Source organism: Hippopotamus amphibius, chromosome 7, assembly GCF_030028045.1.
Source record: "Hippopotamus amphibius kiboko isolate mHipAmp2 chromosome 7, mHipAmp2.hap2, whole genome shotgun sequence".
Taxonomy (NCBI): Eukaryota; Metazoa; Chordata; class Mammalia; order Artiodactyla; family Hippopotamidae; genus Hippopotamus; species Hippopotamus amphibius.
Window position 1 is genome coordinate 68,022,452 of NC_080192.1, and position 15,081 is coordinate 68,037,532.

At 39.8% G+C, this 15,081-nt stretch overlaps 1 pseudogene; it reads right to left on the reverse strand.

Annotated features, from left to right (window-relative positions):
• Nucleotides 1-931: 931 nt before the first annotated feature.
• LOC130857533 (heterogeneous nuclear ribonucleoprotein K-like) lies at nucleotides 932-2,916 on the reverse strand (annotated as a pseudogene).
• Between the last annotated feature and the right edge of the window lie 12,165 nt (nucleotides 2,917-15,081).

Sequence of the window (15,081 nt, forward strand, 5' to 3'; positions counted from 1 at the left end):
AAAAAAGAGAGGAGGACAGACCCTAACCAGTTTGTGATCTATGGCTCTAGCCAAGCCAAAAGGATAAGCAGAGGAGGTGCAAGTCCTGACAGCCAACCCCAGGGGATCCGGGGCTAGCAAATGTCTGGTGTTAACACTGGGAGATTGGAGATAATGGTCTGAAATAGAGATGCGCTGTACTTCAGCTCTCGTTTGCAGGTTCACTTATTCAATGAGTGAATAATTTTTGAGCACCTATTGAGTGCCAACACTCTTGTAAGCATGGGGAAATCAGTGATGACCAACACAGGAAGTTCCTTCTTTTCATTCTATGTTGGGGTTGGGGAGAGAAAGAAGAAAACAAAAACAAGTAAAAACAAGTTTATAGATGGTAATATTAAGTCCTGTTTTACAAAGAAACATAGAATAAAGAGATGCAGAATTAGGCTGGAGTTGTAATCAGAGGAATGACATAATCTGATTTGCATTATTGAAAGTGGAATCTCACTGCCATGTAGAGAATGGTTTATAAAGGTACCAAAGGAAACCAATTAAGAATTTATTGCAAAGATCAGGTGAGAAGCAGTGCTGACTTGAGTTTGGGTGTGTCACATGTTGGTATAGTGTATATTGCACAGGTATAGCTGTGGAAATGGAAGGCAGAGGTCTTTGGGGTTATATTAGGGGATAGAAACCACAAGGCCTAGTTGTTTGACTAAATGTGGAGATGAAGGAAGGGGGTTGGGGAACAAGGAGGGTGCTCAAGCTTTTGAAATGATCAATGGGGAAGATGGTGATGTGACTAACTGGAATAGAAATTACCAGTTCAATTTATTTTTAGGTCAGTAGTACCTTCTTAAAGTGGTAGTATTCCTCAACTAGCAATGTTACAGATTTAAGGACAATTAAATCATTTCAATCATGTCCTTTTATTTTTTTTTTTTTTTTTTTAGGTTCACTAAATTTATTTTAAAAATCATAAAACATTTCTTACAAAAGAGCATTACATTCTGCACACTGCTCTGAATAGATGGCAGGGACATATGGACTACTGTTACTTTTCCTCCCTGTCCCACCCCCCCAAATGTTACAGTGACCACAAAGCAAAGTGTTCACAATAATTACATGGGGGGATTTTTTTTAAACCACCAACAATGAACAAAAATTAAAATTCACTCACTCTGCTGCTGTTTCAAAATTTCAATGTTAGTTTTTTGCACACCCTCCCCCACCCCCCAACCCTGTTTGTAAGGAACTAAAACATTACATCTGGTGAACAGCAAAGATTTCACTACACCTCAAATGCAGAACACCTATGAAGCAGAGGAATGTTGGCTTTTTAAACAGAAGCAGATAAAAAAAAAAGATGCAGGACTCCTTCAGTTCTTCACTAGTCTTAGAAAAACTTTCCAGAATACTGCTTCACACTGTTCTGCAGCAAATACTGTGCATTCTGTATCTGGTCCTGTGTTCCTGTAATGGTAATGATCCGATCTTCGGACCCTTCTAAAGGCTCATCTATTTTGATCGAAGCTCCTGACTCATGACGGATTTGTTTAATCCGCTGACCACCTTTGCCAATAATAGATCCAGCCAAATCTTTGGGAATAGTTACTTGTGTAGTAATAATAGGTCCACCAAGATCACCATATGAGCCACGACCCCCTGCATAGGAATAATCATATCCAGAGCCACCCTGTGGTTCATAAGCCATCTGCCACTCTGATGGGCTCCATGTATCTATTGCGGAGTCCCAGGTTTCATCAGCACTGAAACCAACCATGCCATCATAACGGTCTCCAGGTCTTCCTCTTCTGTCATAGGCCATTAGATCTCCTCCTCTAGGTGGTGGTGGTGGTGGAAGAGGAAGATTCCGAGCTCTGCTACCACCCCGGCCACCTCGTCCAGGAGGAGGTGGAGGAGGTCCTCAACGAGGGCTCATATCATCGTAATCTCTTCTGGATGGAGGCATGGGACGCCCACCCCGACCAGGAGGCATTCTATCAAAACCACCTCTTCCCCGCATAGGAAATCCCACGGGACGTCCACGGCGATCATCAAACATCATTGTAAAACCACCGTAATCATAGGTTTCATCATAAAAATTGGGATCATAAGGCTGAGCACGTCCTTTGATGGGAGACTCTGATATAAGATCCAGGATGATCTTTATGCACTCTACAACCCTATCAGGTTTTCCTCCAATAAGAACAACGCTGTCAGTGGATTGAGGACAACATTCCTGGAAAAGCTTGATTGTTGTCTGAGTGTTCTCTCGAAGTTCTTTGATTTTAGCACCTTTGACCCCAATAATTCCTCCTGCCAGACTCTGATGAATCAACAGTCTCAACTCGCAGTCAAAGTCGCTTCCTTTATAGTGTTGGTACTCTTCCAAGGTAGGGATGATTTTCTTCAGAATTTCTCCAATTGTTTCAATATCAGCACTGATACTCAATATGCGCTCGGGGCCACTGCTGTCTGGGACTGAAACACTGGCATTGTAGTCTGTACGGAGAGCCTTAATATTCTTGCCTCCTTTTCCAATCACTGCCCCAGCATTCTTGCTTTGAAGCAGAATGCGTAATTCAACCATCTCATCAGTGTTTCTAGATCTTTTAAAAGCTTGTTCCTCTTCCATATCTTCAGCAGGGCGTTTACCAAATTCGCCATTGGTTTCGGTGTTGGGAAAGGTTTCCTCTGGCTGTTCAGTTTCCATTTTCTTGTATTAAAGGAACACACCAATCAGTTATTAAATATATCCTTGCAGGGCAGAACTGAAGTGTTCTGGGCGGGACCAACTGACACCCTAGTGCTGCAGTAGCCTCTGGGCCGCAAATAAGGGGGAAGTAGGCAAGACGTCGAGGTTGCTGCAGCGGAGAAACAGAGGATAATGGCGTCTGCAGTGCTTTCGCCTGGAGCGCCCTCCTCCTTTCTCGTTCGCGCACTCACTCATGTCCTTTTATTTTATCCTCCAAGAACTAGGAAATAATATTGGTGGACAACCTCGGGAGGTGAGCACTGCATTTGAATACGTATATCTTAGCCTGGGCTCTCTAGGAAGCAGAATACGAGTCAGTGTTGTCACCAGAAGACAAAGACACCAACTCCACAGTTCTATTTGGCCCAGACAGTCCACAGGCTAAGAGATCAGTCTGTGGAGTATGCAGAGGTAACATCAAAGTTGAGGCTTCACGCCACTATCAACCTTGTCATATTAACATGGTCATTGTAACCTTGTTACATTATCCTCTCCATTTCCCTTCCCCTGACTGATATAATTGCAAATGAAGCTACATTTTCATAGAATTGCTTTGGATTTCTTTTTGGTCAAATAAGGCAAGTCTCTGCAGCTTAAATTAGTTTAACTACCCTTCGCAAGTTAGATGAGTACTTAATGAAAAAAAAACATGAAGATGTCTTTCCAATTACTGGAACATCCTTAATGATCTGGAGATTAGCTATAGATCAGAATCATAATCGAGGGAGGAAAAAGTGAGATTGCATTGGAATTCTCTCAAAATTAACCTGAGATGACTTTTTTTAAAATGCAAGCTCAGGGTAAATCACTTAGGGTAGGGAAATAGGCTTCAATTATTAGATAAGAAAAGACTAAGCAATTATGGGTAAATGACCTGAGGAGCAAATAGAGGGAACTCGAGACTAAAGATGAGTCAGCAACTCATGGTGTCAAGTTGAAGCATGATGCTTAGAGAGTGAACTAAAAGGAAAACTAGAGGAACCTGGAAAGTTAATAAGATTCGAGTATCCAACCTGAACCCTGGGAAGTTGGAATATAGTGCTATTCTCGGAGAAGCACAGGAGGGCCTTACCCAAAGTTCGTTAACATCAGGAGACCTAGTTCCACCCTAGCTTTGTTACTAATAAGCTAAAAAAACTTGGCAATTCCCTTAATTTCTTTAAGCCCTGGGTTGTTCATCTATAACATGAATATAATTATAATATTGATCTTATCTTCATTGCGCCAAGGAAAAGCACTCTGAAATAAGTAAAAAGGACTATAAATATAATATACCCTTAATGGCCTTTATAGGAAGTATTATTAAAGAAGAAAAATCAAAATGTGTAGAACGTTAGCAAATGCAACACAACCAGAAAGTCAGAACAGGCTGTTTAATTTGTGAGGCCCAGTGCAAAATGAGATGTGGGGGCCTTTGTTCAAAATACATTAAGAATTTTAAGATAGCAGCAATAGAGCATCTGACCAAGCATCATGGAGACCATCAAATCATGGGACCAGTAGAACTGCAGGGGTTGCATGTTCACAAAACTGATGCTAAGGAGAGAAAAGAGATGGATGCTGTTTTGTATGTCCCAGTGGGGTAGAACCTATACCTTATTGTTCCAACAGTTGTGTTACAGCATAAAGTGTAATTCCTCCCCTGGTAGGCTATTTTGACTCTCAGTTGCATAGTAACCCTCAGAGTCAGGTCTTTGAAAGGCATGGCAGTTCCAATAAAGTGCTGGGAGTCCTGATTCTAACCACCAGAGAAGAAAAATCTTTGGGTTCTTGCGGCAATTGTCTCAGGTATTTGAAAGCCTGCCATAAGGAAAAGAGACCAGATATTCTCTCCTAAAGGATATAACTATGAGCAAATGTATCAAAGATGGTTTCATAAAGCTCAACACATAAATACACTTTCTAACAGAGAGAAATATCCAACAATGTGATGTAACCAGGTCTTAGGTACTAGAAGTTTTTAAGCAGAGGTAAAAGCCCATTTACCTGGGATGGTGTAGAAGAAACTGCTGCAAGGGATGGTGATTAGAATATCTGACCTGTAACTTTAGTGTTCTGTGTTTCTAGCCTAGCTTGGGAAGAATCAGTATAGAGCTAAAGAGTAAGAAAGAACATGAAGATTTGGGGAGGTGGAAAATCAAAGGAGAAGTTCCACTGATTTTTCCCACAGGGGTGAGGGGGCAGGAAACACATTTTAAAATAATAAATTGGGGATAACCATGTGAACTTACTCAAAGCACTTCTCCAACTGAATTAGAAATTTAGAACCAAACAAAATCAGATCTAGAAGGAACACCAAAAATCATCCAGTGCAGACTGTTAAAATGGAATCATGATAGAAGCAAGAAAATGGTTATCTCTGGACAAGACATAGATGTGAAGGCATAGGAAACTTCTAGAGTGCTGGAAATGTTTTATGTCTTTACCTGGATGGTGTTCATACAAGAGTATACATATGTAAAAAAATAAGATGTACACTTCATGTTAGTGTACTTTGTACACGCTGTATATTTCAATTTTTTTAAATGTCAGAAATTATCAGAATCTCTGAAATAAGGGCTAGAGTCTACATGTTTCTCAAGGTGATTCTTATACACACTAAAGTTTGAGAACCATCTCAATGTACAGAGTAGAAAAAAAAGCACAGAAAGTTCATTAATTTTCCCAAGGCCACTCTGCTAGTTAATGGACCTCTAGAAGCCAGGACTTCTAGAAATTAAATGAAATAATCCTATAAAGAAACTTTGAGAGTAGGCATCCTCACTGCCAAGTCTAGCGACTTATCCGAGACCACACAACAAATTAGGAGAAGATAGAGACCAAGGTGTGAAAAGAGACATTCATTTAAACTCTAAGGGCCTAAAAACCCAGCTTAAAGCAATTCAACCTTATTTTCTGGATAATTTGAAGTTACTGAAGGGTTTTAAAGAGAACAGGGAAAAGTGGATAAAAAGTGGATGGAAGAGTAGATTGGGTTAGATCTCTAAGAGTCCTGGGCAGCAGGAAGGCCAGTCCTAAGTTAGGACAGAAGCAGTATGAATAGAGAGAAACGTGCTGCTATGAGAGAAAGATTAGCGGTAGAATTAGCAATATTTAGCAATAATAGCAATAATTAGTAATATTTACTATGCATTTACTGAATATCAGATGCATTCACTTTCTCACTTGACCCTATCAACAATTCAATGAAATGGGGACTGCTATTAACCCATATTTTGCATATGAGGAAACTAATGTAAAGCAAGAGGATAAATAACACGTCAGGGTCACAGATAGTAAGTGGCAAACCTAGATTTTGAATCCAGACTTGTTTGGCTCCAACTTCTATATTATAATAAGGAGAATGAAAAGAAGAAAGCCAAAGATGCCACAGCGTGTGACACTGGGTGACTGTTAACTAGTATTATCATTAGAAGACACAGGTCATATTGAGGAAAGAACATATTTGATGGTAAATAGAATGAGTTCAAATCTATTCATTTTGACTATACGGGTCATTAATTTCTAATATCTTCCTACATTAGTATGTGTTCCAATGAATGAAGGAGAAGGGAGCAAAGCAGTGCTTTAGTAACACTGATATTTTAAAACCAGCTTTCATAATGATTTTGCAAATATCTAGGCTTATTAAAATGTATCTAGCTACAAAATTCTGTTAGGATGCCTGCAACAAAGAAGTTGTAAGTATTATCACATACTTCCATTTCTTTGTCACATTTCACACTCATGTTCACCTCAGAAAGACCTGCTAAACTACCTCCATTTGGGGCATGGGCTTGAGAATGTGTGGGTTGCACACAACAAATCAGTGTACCTGACCAAGATTAGGAAGCTCTTACAGTGTTAGGGGCTGAATTGCATGCCTCCAAAACACCATAATACCTAACACCTAGTAAATTAGAATATGATTGTATTTGGAGATAGGATCTTTAAAGTGTTAAAATGAGGATTTAGGGTGGATCTTAATCCAATATGACTGATGTCCTTATAGTGAGAAGAAGTTAGGACACAGACAGACACAGAGAGAAGACCATGTGAAAACAGAGTGAAAAGATGTCTGTCTGCAAGCCAAGGAGAGAGGTCCCAGAAAAGATCAACCCTGCTGACACCTTGATTTTAGTCTTCTGGCCCCCAGAACCATAAGAAAATTAATTTATGTTGTTTAATCAACCCAGTCTAGTACTTTATCATGACAGCCCTAGTAATTACAGTTGGATACATTGTAAGTGATTTGTGTGGCATTGCTGTGAAATGGCTGGTCTGTGTGAACAGACCTTGACCAAATTATGTTCAGGCTCTTACCTATTGAATTAACCAACTACTATTCTCACCAGCACTATATTCCTGCTGTCTCCATCAAAGTGGCTACTTGTATAGAATGAGCACAGCAGGGAGTCTCAGAAGCACTATTCGTACTCTGGTCTTGTGATGCTGCCTGAGATAGAGTTCTGCTGGCTGATGCATGGCCTCAACTTACTTGTCCTCCATAGGAGAATGGCAGAGATACTCTATATCCCTCCATGTTGGCCTCCTTTGATCTCCTTAATGTAAATTATCATGGTAGAAGAAAGCCATAGTGGTTTCAGCCTCATCCTAAAAAAGCAGAGTTGAGGCAGGGGCTGGAGGGGGGCAGTCGCGAGAGGGAGGGGATATGGGGATATGTGTATAAATACAGCTGATTCACTTTGGTGTACCTCATAAGCTGGTACAAGAGTGTAAAGCAATTATATTCCAATAAAGAGCATAAAAAAAAGCAGAGTTGAGCAATATAATACATGGAACTGAGAAAATCAATGGAACATTGGAAAGCACCTGATTCCATGACTTTGCTGAGAAAATATCAGAACAGTTCTGGATTTATCACATTATTGCCAGAAAACAAAAATTCTTTCCAAAATATCAAGAGCAATGTCAAAAACACAAAGTTTAATGAATTTAGTAATCAGAGTACAAATAGAAAGATTTCTTCTATACACATTCAGACTCTCAGACATTAATGAGGAAAAATCAGCATACATGAATAAATAGATAATGACTTATAAGCCAGACTTTTGGGAAAGAAAGAGTCATTTCCCCACCATCATGTTCACAAAATTGTAGAGGGATGAAATACTGAAGAAACAGCCAGGCAAATAATGTAAAAGCAGCAGATCAGAGCTTTTCTTTAGTTTATACCAGCACCTCCAGTGAGACTTTTATTGCTGAAATCAGAAATGCCATATCACAGTGATCTCCATTTGAAAGTAGCTGCTGTAAAAAGCATTTACTGTTCATTTACTTGAAGCTTAATATATGCTTTTATGTATGTTTATAATGTTTCATTAAAAATAGCTTTAGTATTTAATTCAAAGACAGGGAAGTAGTTACATTAGAACCAAAATACACTTAAAATGCTCAGTTTAATTTTTTAATCAATGGTACATGTCTTAAATTTTAATTAAAATATAATTTAGGTATAAAAATGCACAAATCACAAGGGCACAGCTTGATGAATAACTCACAATAAATCCACCTCTATAACCACCAACCAGGTCAAGAAATGTAATATATGCAGCATGCAAGAAGTCCCTCTCAATATCAAAACTTCCCTATACTTCAAAAGTAATTTTCTATGGCTAGAATTTCCAGTACAATGTTAAGTAGCAGTGGTTAAAGTGGGAATCCTTGTCTAGTTCCTGATCTCAGGTGGAAAGCTTTCAATCTTTCATCATTATGTTATCTGTGGATTTTTCACAAATGCCCAGTCATCCATTTGACTAGTGATTTTTCCAATCTACCTTTGCAAAGACTGTATTCTTTTTCATGTGTATCACTAAAAGTTCTGTTCCTTTAGCCTGTGTTCAGCTAGTGTCATGGAAGAGATTCCCTTGAAAACTAGGAGCTTAAGAAAAAAATCTCTCCCAGTCTTTGCAGATTCTCTGTCCTGAGACACTCCTTCAATACTACTTAGGCAGACCATTTACAACTCTGCCTTAGCCCTAATTTCCTACTTGCACTGAGTCTAGAGAGCAGCCAAAGATGATAGCTTAGGGTTTTCTCAGATCTTTTCTGAGCATGCATCCAGTCCTGGGCATGTGTGTAGCTTTAAATTTTTCAAGCATTCATGGGAACATTTAAATGTCCTAAACTCTCTCCCCATATATGACTCCCAGGCTTTAGGCTGTCTATTGTATGTCTCAACTATAATCTATTGTCCCAGGTGGCTGAAGGTTTTCCATTTACCTCTAATGTTTTGGGGCAATGTCCAGTGCTTTTCTTCCCTGGGTTCTAAGTTAGGCAAAACAGAAATGAATGCTTTGGGCCAAATCCTTCAGGTAGCCTTGCAGACAGCTTAGAAAAAAAAACAAACAATAATTTGTATCACTCTAAGTTAAATTAAAGAAGCCATAGAAACATCCTACTTAAAAATCTTAGTCAATACCAGTACCTGAACTCTCTCCCCTAATATGATAGCAGTAGCCGTTCATCACACAGGTAAAATATAACTTTATTTGACTTTAATGTTATTATATTCAAAAAGCCAACTCCACTTTACGTATCCATATGTCTCCAATGATGTCTCCTAAACTATATTTTATAACTGTACTTACTCTGTGCTCATGTTCTTGTTCCTTTTCTCACAAGATAGCATAAGAATTCAGTGCATCTTATCCTTAATGACATACAATCATGACCTTATTTTCATCATATCCCATCCCATTTCTACAGGTCTTTTTAGAAATTCGTGTTTTCAAGACTAATAAATAGAGATATCTCCTGAAAGAAAACAAAGTTTCCTTCTATGCAGCTCTTCCTCTAAGCATTTTTTTCACTGTAATTTGGAGAAATATATCCACAGAACAAGATGGATCTATATTTCTCATCTTGGTCCCCAACCTCCCTTTGTGATTCTCTACTTTGGCACCTTCCCAAGGATCACACTGAGGCCTTTTACCTGGTTTATGATCTGCTTATGTCTTTAGTTTTTAATGAGCTTAGCCATAGGGGCCTCCCAGAGAATGAAGATCTCATTGAAGGGATAAATTGCTCCCTGCTTTAAGGCTGAAGAAAACACTTCCTTTCTGCCAGTTTTCGCCTCACTTCGCTTCATCTAATTTGTTCAGCAAAAGTTTCTGTGCAAACACTATGTCCAAATCACCATGGGGAGGGTCAGCATATATTCTTGGAATAATAGAGAATTAATTTAATTGTTGAAGTATTAATGGATGCATAACACACCCAAGGCGAGAGAATGGGTTTCACTAACTCATGTGACTAGAGATCAAGTTACTAATAATTTCATGAAATAGAAAAAAAGTAGCATGAGTTTATTTTTGCTGTGTCTTCCAGCAAAAGGAAATAGAACAGAATGGGATAGGTACACATAACGGGGTAGTTTGGTCCTCCTGAGATGAGTACATATGCCAGCCTGAGAATCCTAACAAGAAATTTTGAGGAAATGTAGATTCCATGTTCTTAGTGAGTTCTGGAGTCAAAGCTTATTGTCATTAAATTGACAAAGAAAAAATGTTGCCTGCAATATCAGTAAACAAAGGTTGTTGCAGCCATCAAGCAATCACATTATAGCCGCCCCCCAACAATGAGCCCTGAGGGAACTCAGGATGGAAACAAGATGCCTGCCATCAAGTAGTCAGCCTCTGCAGCCACCCCTAATGATGCTCCCTGCAGAGACTCAGGGTGAAAAAAGAACACAGGATACTGGCCCTAGATAGCTGAGGTGCATATCAAAGAAATGATTTCAGTGAGCACAGACTCTTTGCATTATCCCGTAGGTGGAAAAGCACTATATTTCTTAACTTGAGATGTCTGGTTTTCTTTAATTACTATTAATCTTTTGATATTCTGACTACCTGGTCTCTGTTGTAAAAACTCCTATGTAGGAATTTCCTGGTGGTCTGGTCATTAGGAGTCCACACTTCCATTGCAGGGGGCATGGGTTCAATCCCTGGTCAGGGAACTAAGATTCCCACATGTCTCCCAGTGCAGCAAACAAACAAACACACAAACAAACAAAAACCTCCTACATATCCTGGCTTCTCCTTTACCTCTTCGCAGCAGTCTCTCAGAAATTTCTGAAAGGCTGTATTCCCTGTTTAAGCCCACAGTTTTGTCCACCAAATAAAACACAAATCTAAACTTTTAGGTTGGCATTATTTTTCAGTTGACACTGCTCGTCTCTCTTTGATTATACCTATCCATGCAGGTGTGACCTTGAAGATTGGTTAGACAAAAGTTGAAACAACCTTGGTACAATTTCTACCCATTGGTTTCAATTCCTCTTGTGCAAATTGCACATGGAAAAATATAATTCCTAGATCAAGCGTCAACGCTTAAAATGTTTAAAGTCAGGTCCACATGTCTTATTCCCCTTATTTTATATCTCTACAAAATAAAACAATCTGGAGCCACAGAGGACAAAGACAGGATGAATTCCTGGTTATCAGGTACATCGAATCATAGTACCCTGTGACAGGTGAATTGCTCCAAAGGTGGGCTCACTTCTAACCTTCGGGGAGAAGAGACACTACTTTCCATTTAAACAGCAGCCTGAATCTCTCACACCCTCCGTCTTTCCTGCCTTGGTGACCTTGTAATGGATGTAGTTTATAATAGGCATAATGCCTTAGGTAATTGTCATTTTGATTAAGCTATAAACCTACCCACTTGTGAGAAAGAAATAGTCAGGCTTTCAAATCCTGTGGAGAGAACAGACCACAGAGCAGACCAATTTAGTTTAAATAATTTAGAGATAGCCAGTGAGAAGATTATCCCCCTCAATATTTCAGACCCTGAAGGAACAAGTCATTCCCAGTTGTTCAATGTTTTCTCTCCGGGAGAATTGCAACCACGGTAATTGCTGACTCATCTGAGGTTCTGTTTGAAGCCCTTGGAGTCACAGAACTTAGAGTCTGTGCACAGTCACAGGATTGGAGAGCAAGATAGCCAGGGTTCTTGCCTCTACAGAGACGGATCTTGTCTGGAGATGACTGTGATTCCTGTGACATGTAGCATTCTAGTATGTAAAGTGTGTGGGTATCTAGTCCTTCTGACTGAGATCTGGAAAAATATCCAATGCAGCACAATTACTAATTGGTTAATTAAAATACATTGAGGGAAAAATGTAGTACACCAAGTGTAGTGAGATACAAAGAATTACAAGATATTGTCACTACTTTCAAAAGCATGCTATCAGGTCAGTGAATCAGACTGATAAATAACTTGAAATACAGGCTAATTAAGGTGATGTGTAGCCAGGACAAGTAAACTGGTAATTAAGTGCATCCTTAAATGAGATTAAGAATTAGAACAGAAGACTCTCCATGGTGGGAAGTTTTAGGGCTAAGAATTGTCCCGTCCCACAAGTCTCCTCCTGTCCAGGGTCCTGACACATGGAGTATAACCACAGAACAATAGCCTAACAAGAAAAAATTAATACATTTACTCAAGGACCCTTCTCCCCCAAATGCAGAATTTGAGGTCAAAAGTGCTCAATTCTGGTGCCAAGGTGGGTTTCCTACCTGTTAAATTAGAGACAAACAGGTCTTCATTACAGCCCTGGCCTCACCTCCTATTCAGCCTGAATGGAGAGTAAGGGATTCTTGTGGCAACCACCACCAGGGGTGCTTCTTGCAAGAAGAACACACACTACCCCTGGGTATAAGAAATAAAAGAGAAAGCATAAAGCCAGGTTCCTGACTGTGGGCAGAGCAACGACACCTATTAATGCAATACTGCTTCTCCTAGCACGGGGTGAGGACAGCAAATATGTACTGGAATCAGAATTCAATAAACACTTTGAACTCACATATTACTCAAAAATATTAAAGTGTTGGAGAAACTGTTCTCTCTTGTTCTTCTGTCTAGTCTCTCAACACTGAATCATGAAGTTACTTATGCCAGAGAAGGAAAGTTACTTACAAGACGAACAAGAGGATGTCACTAGACAGATTTGAATCTCAAAGCTGACATCCTTGCAACTTTAATCTTAAAAAAGGAAAATCTTAAAAATCTAAATCTTAAAAACCTAAAACCTGATAACTCAATCTCATGAAAGAGAAAAGAGTAGAATCAATGGGGCAGAAATAAACACCACAGTGGGGCAGGCACCCCTTAGATGGGTAGCTTGGTCCACCTGAGATGAAGGTATGCCAGCCTAAGAATAATTCATGGAAGAAACTTTGAGGGACTGGAGGCTCCATCATTTTTCTAGTGAGTTCTGGAGTTGAAGCTCAATGTCATTACAAGTTTTATGTGCTGTTCATATCCCTTTGATTGTCCTGTGCAGAGAATCAACAATGTAGTTTGTTTTTTCATACATTCTTCCTATAGTCCTTTGTAGGGAGAACTCAGAATACAAGCAAAATGACCTCCCAAAGGGAAAAGGCAGCAGGAGCTCTTTAGCAAGGAACATAAAAGTCAGGGGAGACAGTTGAAACCCCAGGGGGAGGAATGCTGGCAGTGGTTCTAGAAACAAGCCAGCAGGTTAGCGGTCCCTAGAGCACTGGTACTCACTCCTCACTTTGTCTGGAGGAATTCCTAGTTCTCTTGGACAACTCCATGACTAGCATGACCTCATCTATTTGGTGAAAAGCAAACAAGTAAACAGAGACTACACAGAGAGAAGGTCATAGATATTGTTCCTAGAGTTTCCTGAGCTCCCTGGATTAGGGATCAGGAAGTTTCTGCTTGCACCCAGTCAGGACTTGGACAGCTGAGTTGGGAATGGCAAGCCTGCTGTGGGAGAGACATGGCAGGGGACCCAGCATGAGCCAGGAGCAGACTGAACCATGTGGCTGAGACACACAGATTGTAGCTCCAGCAAGAGCTGGGGGGAGGCAAGTCAACTAATGGGGAAGGGACATAGGCCTTGAATGTGCCAAGTGCAGACTGTATAAGTCACCAACTAGAGTTCAGCAGCTGCTAGCAGAATACTGAGATCACTTTTCCTAGGTCAGATTTCAGATCAAAATTGATTCATGCAGATGGTCAATCTCCATCAGAGTCACCTGGATGGTTATTATAATGCAGATTCCTGGGTTCCAGGCTAGACCTCTTTAATCAGAATCTCTAGAAATGGCACCTAGGAGTCTGTATTTTCATGGTCACTTCTGGGTGATCTTCATGCACAGTACACTTGAGATCAGCTTTCTCAATTTAGTTATTGTGTAGTCCAGTACTTTAAATATATTCTGATGATTAACTGGAATTTGCTAAAGTGGGAAGGAGCTATGAGTATAAGTGCATAACACATATGGTTAATGTAAGTTTAAAATATGGGGTTTCACCTTATTAAATTCATTGGCCACAGATGGCAAGCTTAAAACTGTCTCTTCCAGGGAGTTCCTCAATTTTTTCTCTTTCCAGTTCATAGACCTCTTCCTTCAGGCTTTGGATGTATGAATCAGTTTTTCTTAATTGTTTGAATTATTGCCATCTAAGCCTATGCTGACTGCTTTCTGCTTATCCATTTATTCATGATGAAATGGGAAAGTGACCCTTCCTGGGTGTGGACTAAGAATGCCACCTGCTATACCAGTAAATGAAGAATGTTGCAGCCATTAAGCCATCAGCCACTGCAGCTGCCCCCAATGGTGTACCCTGAGGGGACTCAGGATGGCAAAGAACAGGATACTGGCCCTAAATAGTTTAGATGCATATTAAAGGAATGATTTCAATGAGCCCAGACTCCTGCATCTTCCCATACATAGAAAAGTGCTAAATTCATTAACTTGATGTCTGATTTTCTTTAATTAACAGTAATCTTTTGATGTTCAGACTACCTGGTTTTTGTTGCAAAACTCCTATATATTCTGGCTCCTCCCCTCCCTCATCAGAGCAGTCTCTCAGAGCAATCTGAGAGGCTGCTTCCCAGGCTTGGATTCCTCAAAAAGTCCATGAAATAAAACATAATTCTCAACCTTTGGGTTGTCTCTTTTTTCAGTCAACATGGGTCTTAGGAGAAGGATGCTTGGTATAGCTGTTTCCAGTTTCAGAGCAAACTGAGTTTGAATCAGTTTACTAGTTTTATAACCCTATGCTAGTAAATTCTGAACCTCAGTTTCCTCATGCATGAAATTGAAGGAAAAAAATAACTTCTTTAGAGGATTAAAATGAGACTACTGTGTTTACATGCCTGATACAGTATCAGCTTAAGAAACTCTAGCTCCTGTTTTTCTCAATTTTACAGATCCAGAACAAAATTAGTGTCCTGGCAGTCACCCAAAATAACAAGGCAAAGAGTCTAAAGCCAGTCAGGACCCCATGGAGCTCCTGGGTACAAATCCTTTCTGTGTCCCCCATTCCTTGTCTATGGGAAATAGGCTTCATTTAGCCTCCTTGACTTT